Source organism: Triticum aestivum, chromosome 3A (genome assembly GCF_018294505.1).
Source record: "Triticum aestivum cultivar Chinese Spring chromosome 3A, IWGSC CS RefSeq v2.1, whole genome shotgun sequence".
NCBI classification, from domain to species: Eukaryota; Viridiplantae; Streptophyta; class Magnoliopsida; order Poales; family Poaceae; genus Triticum; species Triticum aestivum.
Window position 1 is genome coordinate 541,449,052 of NC_057800.1, and position 13,082 is coordinate 541,462,133.

Genomic DNA, 13,082 nt, shown 5'->3' on the forward strand with positions numbered 1-13,082 from the left:
GCATGTGCTGCTTTCCCGCTTGTGTGCCGTTTGGCTATAACTCCCTCCGCCCGTAAAAGTGTAATGTCAAAAAACGTCTTACATTATGGGATGGAGGGAGTAGAAGCATACGCCTGCCTTACCGCGCTGTTTTCTTTTCATTGGTGAGATATATACAGGTAACGGAACTGGTGTCGGTCGGTCTCATTTGGTTGGAGTAGTCTTGAAGCTCAAGCATCTCAAAGTTGTTCCATATATTCTCACAACAGTCATGAAGTGGTCTTGCTGCATAATTAGAGCGTGAAGCAGAAGCAATCTTGAAGCTGGTCCATAAAATCTCACATCAGTTTTGAGGCTGCAATACTTCATGTCTTACGCATGCTTATTCCTACTTTTTTACTGTGAAAATAAACATATAAAATAACGACTTTGGCAATTGCTGATTCTCAGCTCCTATGCTATCTAGATAAACTAAACAGATGAAATTTACTGTTCTTGTCTTCACTTCGCATCCGGTTCCAACACACTACAATATGTATGCATGCATGGTGTTGTATCACATTCCATGGCACTACAACGAACGGACGTATGGGACGAGCCCCAAGCTGGCAGTACAGCAAGAAGTGCCCTCTACTACAACATTATTGTCCTGCTGTATTTGGCCAAACATTTTTGTCCTCATAAGGAGTCCACGTAAGGAAGTTCTATCGCTTTAACATAAAAAAAGGGAAATTGACTCAGAGTGGTTGTAATATGATACCAAACCTGTATTAAAGCTACCACTCATTTCCTTCCGTAAAAAGAAAAGAGGAACCTTGGACCAAACTTGCACAGTCCATTTGAAATGAGGAAGAAATAAACAAACTACGCAAGTACCAAAAGAAAGCAGAGGCATGCTTAATTTTAGAAAAAAATACAGAAATATGCCTAAGTTCATGTGAGATTTAGATATTCATGTGTAAACTAATTTAAAAGTTAAAACAACCTCGTTTTAGTTTAAAAAATGCAACCATAATTTAGAGCCGCATCACTTTCATCTTGATAACACAAAAATAGACCACTCATCAAAATCAAGAACAAAATCAATCATAACATCACCTAAACTAACAAAGATCAAGATTAGGCTAATGTAGTAAGAGCCTAGAGGCTTTGGGATAGGTGACTGTAAATAAGGTCTATGTGTATAGATGATGATGTCGAAAATAACAATCTTGGGCCCTCTTCGAATTATTCCCAACCACCCTTCGTCTTTGCCCGCTCCCGCGAGCGGGGAGGTGAACCCTAGCGCCTCCAGCCCCTATCCCCCTCCCTCCTCCTCCCTCGCCGCCGCCCGCACGCGCCACCGGGCAAAGCCCGGCCACCGTCGGTGGGGGCGGGCCTCTTTCCCCTTCCTCGTGGTGGGCTGGCACGGGACAACTGCATCGTGCGGAGGTGCACGGCTCTGCAGGGTAGCATGGTGCGTCGGCGGCCGGGACGGCCGGTCGGGGGCATCCTGGTGTAGTGGCGTGGGCGGCTGCACGTCAGGGTGCGGTGGGCCTTCCTGTGCGTGGTGGCATCGGTGGTTGTCCCCGGCCCAGATCTAGCTCGGGCGACCTCTCTGGCCGCGACTTGCGGGCGGCGCGAGCTAAGGGCGCCATGGCCTGGCGTTCCTGGACGTCAGGCGGCGGTGCTGGTAGTGAGGTGACCGGCACTTCGGCGACTTGGTGGTGGTGGCGGCGGTGCGTGCCGGTCGGATCTGGCATTTTCTGGCAGGCGGTGCGGGATGGGGTATCGGCCGGCGTGGCTGCTGCTCCGACTATGGGCAGTGGCGGCAAGGTGGCTTGGCTCTCAGGGAGTGGCGGCTTCCATTCGCTGCGTCGACATGACGGCAATTGATAACCCACAAGTATAGGGGATCGCAACAGTTTTCGAGGGTAGAGTATTCAACCCAAATTTATTGATTCGACACAAGGGGAGCCAAAGAATATTCTCAAGTATTAATAGCTGAGTTGTCAATTCAACCACACCTGAAAGATTTAATATCTGCAGCAAAGTATGGAAGTAACGGTAACGGTGGCAGAAGTAACAGTAGCAGTTTTTGTAGTAATCGTAACAGTAGCAATGGAAAAGTAACTAAGCAAAGATCAATATGTGAATGGCTCGTAGGCAATGGATCAATGATGGATAATTATGTGGGATGCGATTCCTCATGCAACAGTTATAACATAGGGTGACACAGAACTAGCTCCAGTTCATCAATGTAATGTAGGCATGTATTCCGAATATAGTCATACGTGCTTATGGAAAAGAACTTGCATGACATCTTTTGTCCTACCCTCCCGTGGCAGCGGTGTCCTATTGGAAACTAAGGGATATTAAGGCCTCCTTTTAATAGAGTACCGAACCAAAGCATTAACACTTAGTGAATACATGAACTCCTCAAACTACGGTCATCATCGGGAGTGGTCCTGATTATTGTCACTTCGGGGTTGCCGGATCATAACACATAGTAGGTGACTATTGACTTGCAAGATAGGATTAATAACTCACATATATTCATGAAAACATAATAGGTTCAGATCTGAATTCATGGCACTCGGGCCCTAGTGACAAGCATTAAGTATAGCAAAGTCATAGCAATATCAATCTCAGAACATAATGGATACTAGGGATCAAACCCTAACAAAACTAACTTGATTACATGATAAATCTCATCCAACCCATCACCGTCCAGCAAGCTTACGATGGAATTACTCACGCACGACGGTGAGCATCATGAAATTGGTGATGGAGGATGGTTGATGATGACGACGACGACGGATTCCCCTCTCCGGAGCCCCGAACGGACTCTAGATCAGCCCTCCCGAGAGAGATTAGGGCTTGGCGGCGGCTCCGTATCATAAAACGCGATGAATCCTTCTATCTGTTTTTTTTGTCCCCAAACATGAATATATGGAGTTGGAGTTGAGGTCGGTGGAGTCTCAGGGGGCCCATGAGGCAGGGGGCGCGCCCCACGCGCCCTCCACCCTCGTGGACAGGGTGTGGGCCCCCTGATGCTGATTCTTTCGCCAGTATTTTTTATAAATTCTAAAAATATTCTGTGTGAAGTTTCAGGTCATTCCGAGAACTTTTATTTCTCCACAAAAATAACACCATGGCAATTCTGCTGAAAACAACGTCAGTCCGGGTTGGTTCCATTCAAATCATGCAAGTTAGAGTCCAAAACAAGGGCAAAAGTGTTTGGAAAAGTAGATACGTTGGAGACGTATCAACTCCCCAAGCTTAAACCTTTGCTTGTCCTCAAGCAATTCAGTTGACAAACTGAAAGTGATAAAGAAAAACTTTTACAAACTCTGTTTGATCTTGTTGTTGCAAATATGTAAAGCCAGCATTCAAGTTTTCAGCAAACATCATGAACTAACCATATTCACAATAACATTTAGGTCCCATGTTTACTTATATCAATGGCATAATCAACTAGCGAGCAATAATAATAAATCTCGGATGACAACACTTTCTCAAAACAATCATAATATGATATAACAAGATGGTATCTCGCTAGCCCTTTTTGAGACCGCAAAACATAAATGCAGAGCACCCCTGAAGATCAAGGACTGACTAGACATTGTAATTCATGGTAAAAGAGATCCAGTCACAGTCATACTCAATGTAAACTAATAGTAATGCATGCAAATGACAACTGTGCTCTCCAACTGGTGCTTTTTAATAAGAGGGCGATGACTCAACATAAAAGTAAATAGATAGGCCCTTTGCAAAGGGAAGCAGGGATTTGTAGAGGTGCCAGAGCTCGAGTTTTGAAACAGAGATAAATAATATTTTGAGTGGCATACTTTCATTGTCAACATAACAACCAATAGATCTCGATATCTTCCATGCTACACACATTATAGGTGGTTCCCAAACAGAATGGTAAAGTGTATACTCCCCCACCACCAACAAGCATCAATCAATGGCTTGCCCGAAACAACGGGTGCCTCCAACTAACAACAGTCCTGGGGGAGTTTTGTTTGCAATTATTTTGCTTTGAGCATGGGACTGGGAATCCCAGTTACCGGCCATTTTCTTGTGAATGATGAGCGGAGTCCACTCATCGTGAGAATAACCCACCTAGCATGGAAGATATAGACAACCCTAGTTGATACATGAGCTATTCGAGCATACAGAACAGAATTTCATTTGAAGGTTTAGAGTTTGGCACATACAAATTTACTTAGAACGGCAGGTAGATACCGCATATAGGAAGGTATGGTGGACTCATATGGAATAACTTTGGGGTTTATGGAAGTGGATGCACAAGTAGTATTCCCGCTTAGTACAAGTGAAGGCTAGAAAGAGACTGGGAAGCGACCAACTAGAGAGCGACAACAGTCATGAACATGCATTAAAATTAATCAACACTGAGTGCAAGCATGAGTAGTATATAATTCACCATGAACATAGATATCGTGGAGGCTATGTTGATTTTGTTTCAACTACATGCATGAACATGTGCCAAGTCAAGCCACTCGAATCGTTCAAAGGAGGATACCACCCTATCATACCATATCACAACCATTTTAATAGCATGTTGGCACGCAAGGTAAACCATTATAAACTCGTAGCTAATTAAGCATGGCATGAGCAACTATAATCTCTAATTGTCATTGCAAACATGTTTCATTCATAATAGGCTGAATCAAGAACCATGAACTAATCATATTTACAGAAACAAGATAGGTTGAGTTCATACCAGCTTCTCTCATCTCAATCAGTCCATCATATATTGTCATTATTGCCTTCCACTTGCATGACCGAACAGTGTGAATAATAGTAATTGTGCACATGCATTGGACTAAGCTGGAATCTGCAAGCATTTAATACACAAGAGAAGACAAGGTAATATGGGCTCTTGGTTAAATCAACAATAATGCATATGAGAGCCACTCAACATTTTCATCATGGTCTTCTCCTCTCAACCCCCAAAGAAAAGAAATAAAATAAAACTATTTACACGGGAAAGCTCCCAACAAACAAAAGAAGAACGAGAAATATTTTTAGGTTTTCTTTTAATTACTACTACTACAGGCATGAAAAGTAAACTAGCTAAAAGCTACAACAATTTTTTTTTTGTTTTTCTTGAGGTTTTTTAAACACTCAAGAAGAAGGCTTTGAAAAGAAAATAAACTAGCATGGATAGTACAATGAAAAAGTATGAACACCGAAAACTGGAATGAGTGTGTGAACATGAATGTAATATCGGTGAGGAATACGTACTCCCTCAAGCTTAGGCTTTTGGCCTAAGTTGGTCAATGGCCATGGCTCAAAGCTGCCCTCTCCAGTATACGGAGGAGTGTCCTCTGGGTGCCACTGGTTGGCGATTTCCTTCGGATCCCAGTGATAAACAAACTTTCGATAAGGGTCAAGTGGTGGCTCCGGCTCATGCTCTGGAACTTGTGTCAGGCTCCAGTATGCATAAACGGCCTCCGGCAAGATGAGGTACGTGCCTGAAAATATGTTAAACAAAGAGGGCGCAGGCAAGGTAATAACCTCATAGTGAGTTTTACCAAATATCAAATTATACTTAAGCAGTTTCTTCTTATTTTTAACAATAAAGTCATGTGCTACCATACTCTTATAATCTAGAAAAACAGGGGGCAACAACTTTTCTTCTTTCTCATAATGCCTAATAGGTATCTCAAAGTGTGCAGCAAGGCGCGAAGCAAAGATGCCTCCGAAGATGGTGCCCTTTGTACGGTTCAGACTTAATCGTTTAGCAATAATATCGCGTAAGCTGAAAGTTGTATCACGAAACAAAGCATGGCGCAAAATAACAATATCAGGAGCACTGAGATTTCCACTGTTCCCGCGACCAATTAAGCATCTACTAGCAAATATCGCAAAGTAACGTAGAACAGGAAAATGTATATTAGTAATTCTTGCGTCGGAAACATTCCTTGTTTCCCCTACAACAATTTCATCAATAAATCCATCCACATTACTACGATGTGGTTCCTCGATGCTGCCCCCAAAAGGTATCTTGCAGACCCGACAAAAATCATAAAGTGACATCTCCTTAACCTCATCATATAAGTGAAACTCCACTTAAGGTGGTGATATCTTAGCATGGAAATAAATATTTGCACAAAAATATTAGTGAGTAAGAGATACTGTTTGCACCGGTCGTGGAGGAAGTCGGTGAGGCCTGCAGGAATAAGTGGAGGGGGTCCATGTGGGGCCCGCGAGGCAGGGGGCGCGCCCCAGGGGGTGGGCGCGCCCTGGACCCTCATGGCCAGATGGTGGGTCCCCCTGGTGTTTTCTCAGTGCCAGATATTCTTAAATATTCTACAAAAAATAATATTTCATTTTCGGGACGTTTGGAGAACTTTTATTTTCGAGGTATTTTTTATTGCAAGGATAATTCAGAAAACAAACAGTAAATACTAATTTTGCTTTATTTAATCTAAATAACAGAAAGTAAAAGGAGGGTACAGATAGTTGTGCTTTCTAACTTCATCCATCTCATGCTCATCAAAAGGAATCCACTAACAAGGTTGATCAAGTCTTGTTAACAAACTCTTTCCGAATCGCATGAAACTGGAGAATTTTCGAATAACACTAGGTTACCTCAACGGGGATAGGCATGTCCCCAACTATAAGAATATCATATTTCTTCTTGACAGTAGGGAGAGTAAATTCAAAACCTCCAATAATAATCGTTGAAGTTTTTCCAATAGAATTGATACTATGGACTTGAGGTTGTTTCCTCTGAAAATGTATCGTATGCTCATTACCATTAACATGAAAAGTGACATTGCCTTTGTTGCAATCAATAACAACCCCTGCAATATTCAAAAAGGGTCTACCAAGTATAATCGACATACTATCGTCCTCGGGAATATCAAGAATACCAAAGTCCGTTAAAATAGTAACGTTTGCAACCACAACAGGCACATCCTCACAAATACCGACAGGTATAGCAGTTGATTTATCGGCCATTTGCAAAGATATTTCAGTAGGTGTCAACTTATTCAAATCAAGTCTACTATATAAAGAGAGATACATAACACTAACACCGGCTCCAAGATCACATAAAGCAGTTTTAACATAGTTTCTTTTAATGGAGCATGGTATAGTTGGTACTCCTGGATCTCCTAGTTTCCTGGGTATTCCACCCTTAAAAGTATAATTAGCAAGCATGGTGGAAATTTCAGCTTCCAGTATCTTTCTTTTATTTGTAACAATATATTTCATGTGCTTAGCATAAGGATTCATTTTAAGCATATCAGTCAAACGCATACGCAAAAAGATAGGTCTAATCATTTCAGCAAAGCACTCAAAATCCTCATCATCCTTTTTCTTGGATGGTTTAGGAGGAAAAGGCATGGGTTTCTGAACCCATGGTTCTCTTTCTTTACCGTGCTTCCTAGCAACGAAATCTCTCTTATCATAATGTTGATTCTTTGATTGTGGGTTATCAAGATCAACAACACGTTCAATCTCTACATCATTATTATCGCTAGGTTGAGCATGAAAATGAACATCATCATTAACATTATCACTAGGTTCATGTTCAGCACTAGATTGTGTTTCAGCATCAGAAATAGAAATATCATTGGGATTCTCAGGTGTGTCAACAACAGGTTCACTAGAAGCATGCAAAGTCCTTTCATTTTTCTTTTTCTTCCTCTTAGAAGGACTAGGTGTATCAACATTAGTTCTATGAGAATCTTGCTCAACTCTCTTAGGGTGTCCCTGAGGATACAAAGGTTCCTGAGTCATTTTACCCCCTCTAGTCATAACTCTAACAACATTATCATTTTTCTTATTATTTAATTCATTCAACAAATCATTTTGAGCTTTAAGCACTTTTTCTACCTGAGTGGTAACCATAGAAGCATGTTTACTAATAATTTTAAGGTCACCTTTAACTCTAGACATATAATCACTCAAGTATTCAATCATATAAGCATTTCGTTTCAATTGTCTACCAACATAAGCATTGAAGTTTTCTTGTTTAACAATAAAATTATCAAACTCATCCAAGCATTGGCTAGCAAATTTAGTAGATGGGATTTCACCCTTATCAAATCTATAGAGAGAATTTACCTCCACTACCTGTGTCGGGTTATCAAGACCATGTATTTCTTCAATAGGTGGTAAATTCTTAACATCTTCAGCTTTAATACCCTTTTCTTTCATAGATATCTTTGCCTCTTGCATATCTTCAGGACTGAGAAATAGAATACCCATTTTCTTCGGAGTTGGCTTAGGAGTTGGTTCAAGAAGTGTCCAATCATTATCATTACTCAATATATTATTCAACAGCAATTTAGCTTGCTCAACAGTTCTTTCCCTGAAAACACAACCAGCACAACTATCCAGGTGGTGTCTGGAAGCATTGGTTAGTCCATTATAAAAGATATCAAGTATTTCATTTTTCTTGAGAGGATGATCAGGCAAAGCATTAAGTAATCGGAGAAGCCTCCCCCAAGCTTGTGGGAGACTCTCTTCTTCAATTGGCAGAAAATTATACACTTCCCTTAAAGCAGCTTGTTTCTTATGAGCGGGGAAATATTTAGCAGAAAAGTAATAAATCATATCCTGGGGACTACGCACACTACCAGGAGTAAGAGAATTAAACCTTATTTTAGCATCACTCTTTAACGAGAACAGAAATAACTTGAGGATATAGTAGTAACGAATTTTTTCCTCATGAGTGAATAGGGTGGCTATATCGTTTAATTTAGTAAGATGTGCCATAACAATTTCAGATTCATGGCCATAAAAAAGGACCAGATTCAACTAAAGTAATTAACTCGGGATCGATAGATAAATCATAATCCTTATCAGAAATACAGATATGTGAAGTAGCAAAAGCAGGGTCATATTTCATTCTAGCATTCAAAGAAATTTCTTTCAGCTTGGCTAACAGTTTCTTAAGATCATATCTATCTTTGCAAGAAAAAGTCTCTAGCAGTTTCTTCATCCATAACATAACCCTCAGGCACATCAGGCAATTCATATCTAGGGGAAAATCTTCATCATCACTTTCATCAATGTTATCAGTTTCAATAATTTCATTCTCTCTAACCCTATCAAGTTGTTCATCCAGAAATTCACCTAATGACACAGTATTATCAAGCATAGAAGTAGTTTCATCATAAGTATCATGCAAAGCAGAAGTGGCATCATCAATAACATGCGACATATCAGAATCAATAGCAGGAGTAGGTATCGCAAGTTTACTCATAACAGAAGGTGAATCAAGTACAGAGCTAGATGGCAGATTCTTACCTCCCCTCGTAGTTGAGGGATAAATCTTGGTTTTTTCATATTTCAAGTTCCTCATAGTGATCAACAGATATAAATCCCAATTGACTCAAAGAATAGAGCTATGCTCCACGACAACGGCGCCAAAAAATAGTCTTGATAACCCATAAGTATAGAGGATCGCAACAATTTTTAAGGCTAGAGTATTCAACCCAAATTTATTGATTCGATACAAGGGGATCCAAAGAATATTCTCAAGTATTAACAGCTGAGTTGTCAATTCAACCACACCTGAAAGATATAATATCTGCAGCAAAGTATGGAAGTAACGGCAACGGTGGCAAAAATAACAGTAGCAGTTTTGTAGTAATTGTAAAAGTGGTAACAGAAAAGTAACTAAGCAAAGATCAATATGTGAAAAGCTCGTAGGCATTGGATCGGTGATGGACAATTATGTCGGATGCGATTCCTCATGCAACAGTTATAACATAGGGTGACACAGAACTAGCTCCAGTTCGTCGATGTAATGTAGGCATGTATTCCGAATATAGTCATACGTGCTTATGGAAAAGAACTTGCATGACATCTTTTGTCCTACCCTCCCATGGCAGCGGGGTCCTATTGAAAACTAAGGGATATTAAGTCCTCCTTTTAATAGAGCACCGGACCAAAGCATTAAGACTTAGTGAATACATGAACTCCTCAAACTACGGTCATCACCGGGAGTGGTCCCGATTATTGTCACTTCGGGGTTGCCGGATCATAACACATAGTAGGTGACTATTGACTTGCAAGATAGGATCAAGAACTCACATATATTCATGAAAACATAATAGGTTCAGATCTGAATTCATGGCACTCGGGCCCTAGTGACAAGCATTAAGCATAGCAAAGTCATAGCAACATCAATCTCAGAACATAATGGATACTAGGGATCAAACCCTAACGAAACTAACTCGATTACATGATAAATATCATCCAACCCATCACTGTCCAGCAAGCCTACGATGGAATTGCTCATGCACGGCGGTGAGCATCATGAAATTGGTGATGGGGGATGGTTGATGATGACGACGGCGACGGATTCCCCTCTCCGGAGCCCTGAACGGACTCTAGATCAGCCCTCCCGAGAGAGATTAGGGCTTGGCGGCGGCTCAGTATCGTAAAACGCGATGAATCCTTCTCTCTGGGTTTTTTCTCCCTGAACGTGAATATATGGAGTTGGAGTTGAGGTCGATGGAGTCTCAGGGGGCCCATGAGGCAAGGGGTGCACCCTCCACCCTCGTGGACAGGGTGTGGGCCCCCTGATGCTGATTCTTTCGCCAGTATTTTTTATAAATTCAAAAGTATTCTCCGTGAAGTTTCAGGTCATTCTGAGATCTTAGATTTCTGCACAAAAATAACACCATGGCAATTCTGCTGAAAACAGCGCCAGTTTGGGTTAGTTCCATTCAAACCATGCAAGTTAGAGTCCAAAACAAGGGCAAGTGTTTGGAAAAGTAGATACGTTGGAGACGTATCAGCAACTCAGCAGGTCGACTGCGGCGATAGTTGGATTTCCGGTGTCAGCTCATCTGTAGGCGCCCCGTTTGGACCTTCAATCCCTCACCTCATCGTCCAGCCCCTATCTTCATCGAAGGATTGGCCATCCCCAACTGCAGTTCATTACTTGTCTCGCACCAAGCAGCAGGACCAAGCTCGTCTCGCGCCCGGTAGCAGAACCGACCTCATCTCACGCCCGACAGCAGGAACGAGCTCGTCTCGCGCTCGGTGCTGCAGGACGGGTCGATGGAGGCCAGTTTTGGCCGGTCTTTTGGGTCTCGACATTGGGGGCCGCCCAGGGGTGCGAAAGGCGGGTCCTTTCCACTCGTATCTTTTTTGGGGTAGCGGCGGGGCTCGGGTGAGATGGTGTCAAGGTCTTGGATGCTGGGGCAGCGGCCCTGGTGGTGGTTCCGCGATGCTCATGGGCGGAGCCTGTTGCTCGGTGCTGCCCGGTTCCCACGACCGTGTGGGCGGCGTGGTAGCCAAGGTGTGGCATTTGATGGCGGTGAGAGTGGTGGGGTTGAAAACCTACTCTATCTTTAGACGGACCGGCAGCGGCGAAGCTCATTCCCTTCTTGAAGGCATCGTCGCGGCTCTCATTGCCCGTCGTGTTGCTCTAGGGGAAACTCCGATCCTTGGATCAGGCGGTGGTGGCACTCCGGTGTCGTATCCTTCCTGGAGGTGTCGCCTTAGAGCCCACGGTTCGTCATATGCGGCTTCACTTCTTCGCGGTGGCGTGTCCACGGCTGTAGCCCCTGGCTGCTCTTCTTTTTTCTTTTCTTTTTTTTAACCGGGCATAACCCCTTTCCATTACTTAGTATAACGAAAATACATTTTCACCAGTATGTAACCAACTAACTTAAGGAGACTAGAAAGGGGAAAGCAGGTTCAGGGCATCACTCGGAAACCCACTGTAAGCACTCGTCATCGAGCAGCTTACCGTGAGGTGAAAACCCAGTGACACCTCAAACCAAACTAGACCTAAACTAGTAACAATTTAACCACGTAACAGGAAGCCAACAACGGCGCACAAAAAGAGGCTCACAAGTGAGCAAGAGACAAAAGCTCGCGTAAGGCCACTGATCATCAGAGTAGCAGGACACTAACAGACACCTAGTAAGACATCCATAGCAGCAATGAGCAGAGCTTTTTCAGTCCATCACTGGACCGGCCGGGCCGCGTAGATCCTCATCGTAGTTGAGGCGTTCGTCCTGAGCATCTTGGCTCCTCACTCCATGGCTTCATGATCAGCTCCAGTCATCTGACTTGCCCAGTTAAGTCAGAAATACACAAGCCGAGAACACCACATTAAAAGGGGTCCTAAGTTTTTCCTGCTCAAAGGTAACTTGGTTGCGGCAGTTCCAGATTGCCCAGCACATTGCTGCAAGGCCAAATGTATAGAATTTGGCTCCATCTAGTAAGAATATATAGCACCAGGAGAAGAATTGCCAAAGGTTGTTCGGGCATAGTTCCATGCCCAGCACACACCCAACAGTCCTCCAAACGACCCGGGCAACTGGGCAAGTAAAAAATAGATTTTGAGAAGTTCCTTTATCTCTGCAAAACGAGCATCTAGGGTTACCAGCCCAGTTTCATTTCTTCATGACCTCTCTGGTCAAAATGATAACTTGATTTGTATTTTGAGAGGAAGCCTGGCTTCCCAGATCCATCTATAGTCACAACCAACTGGATGTCTTTCCAAATAAGCATAGTCTGATTTGGTCGAGAAGCTGAAAGCACAAGTGCTCCCTGAGTAATTTTGGTAATTAATGTCAACATATCTCTTGTTGGACTAATGCTCTTATCTAGTGTATTTCAGACAAGTTCAACAACTGCGTGGAAAGGACAAGAGAATGTGGAACCCCTTCAAAATGCTAAGGACACATATTGGCAAAAGCTCAAGACTCTTCATCTTTGTTTTAGTGATCCAAGATCACATTGAGTGACTGAGTCCATAGGAAAACCAATACTATTAAAAGGGGATGAGGTGTTGCTTAATGGCTTGCTTTCTCAAATGCTTAGTGATATTGCTCCTAAACCCTCAACAACTTTCTCCATCCAAATATTTCAAAGTCCTAAACTCCAACTTGGCCCCACCAATTCATTATATCCGGCACCACCAAGTTCATATGACATAGCCACAACCAGAAACCCTAACCGTTCGGTCACACCAATATGGATCTCGATCTCACCGAGATGGCCTTGCCAACTCCCTGTTATTAGTTGCAATTTTTGGTCTCACCGAAATTGCAGTCGGTCTCACCAAGATGGCTTGACGAATTCTCTGTTGCCCTATTGCTTCACTTTGGTCT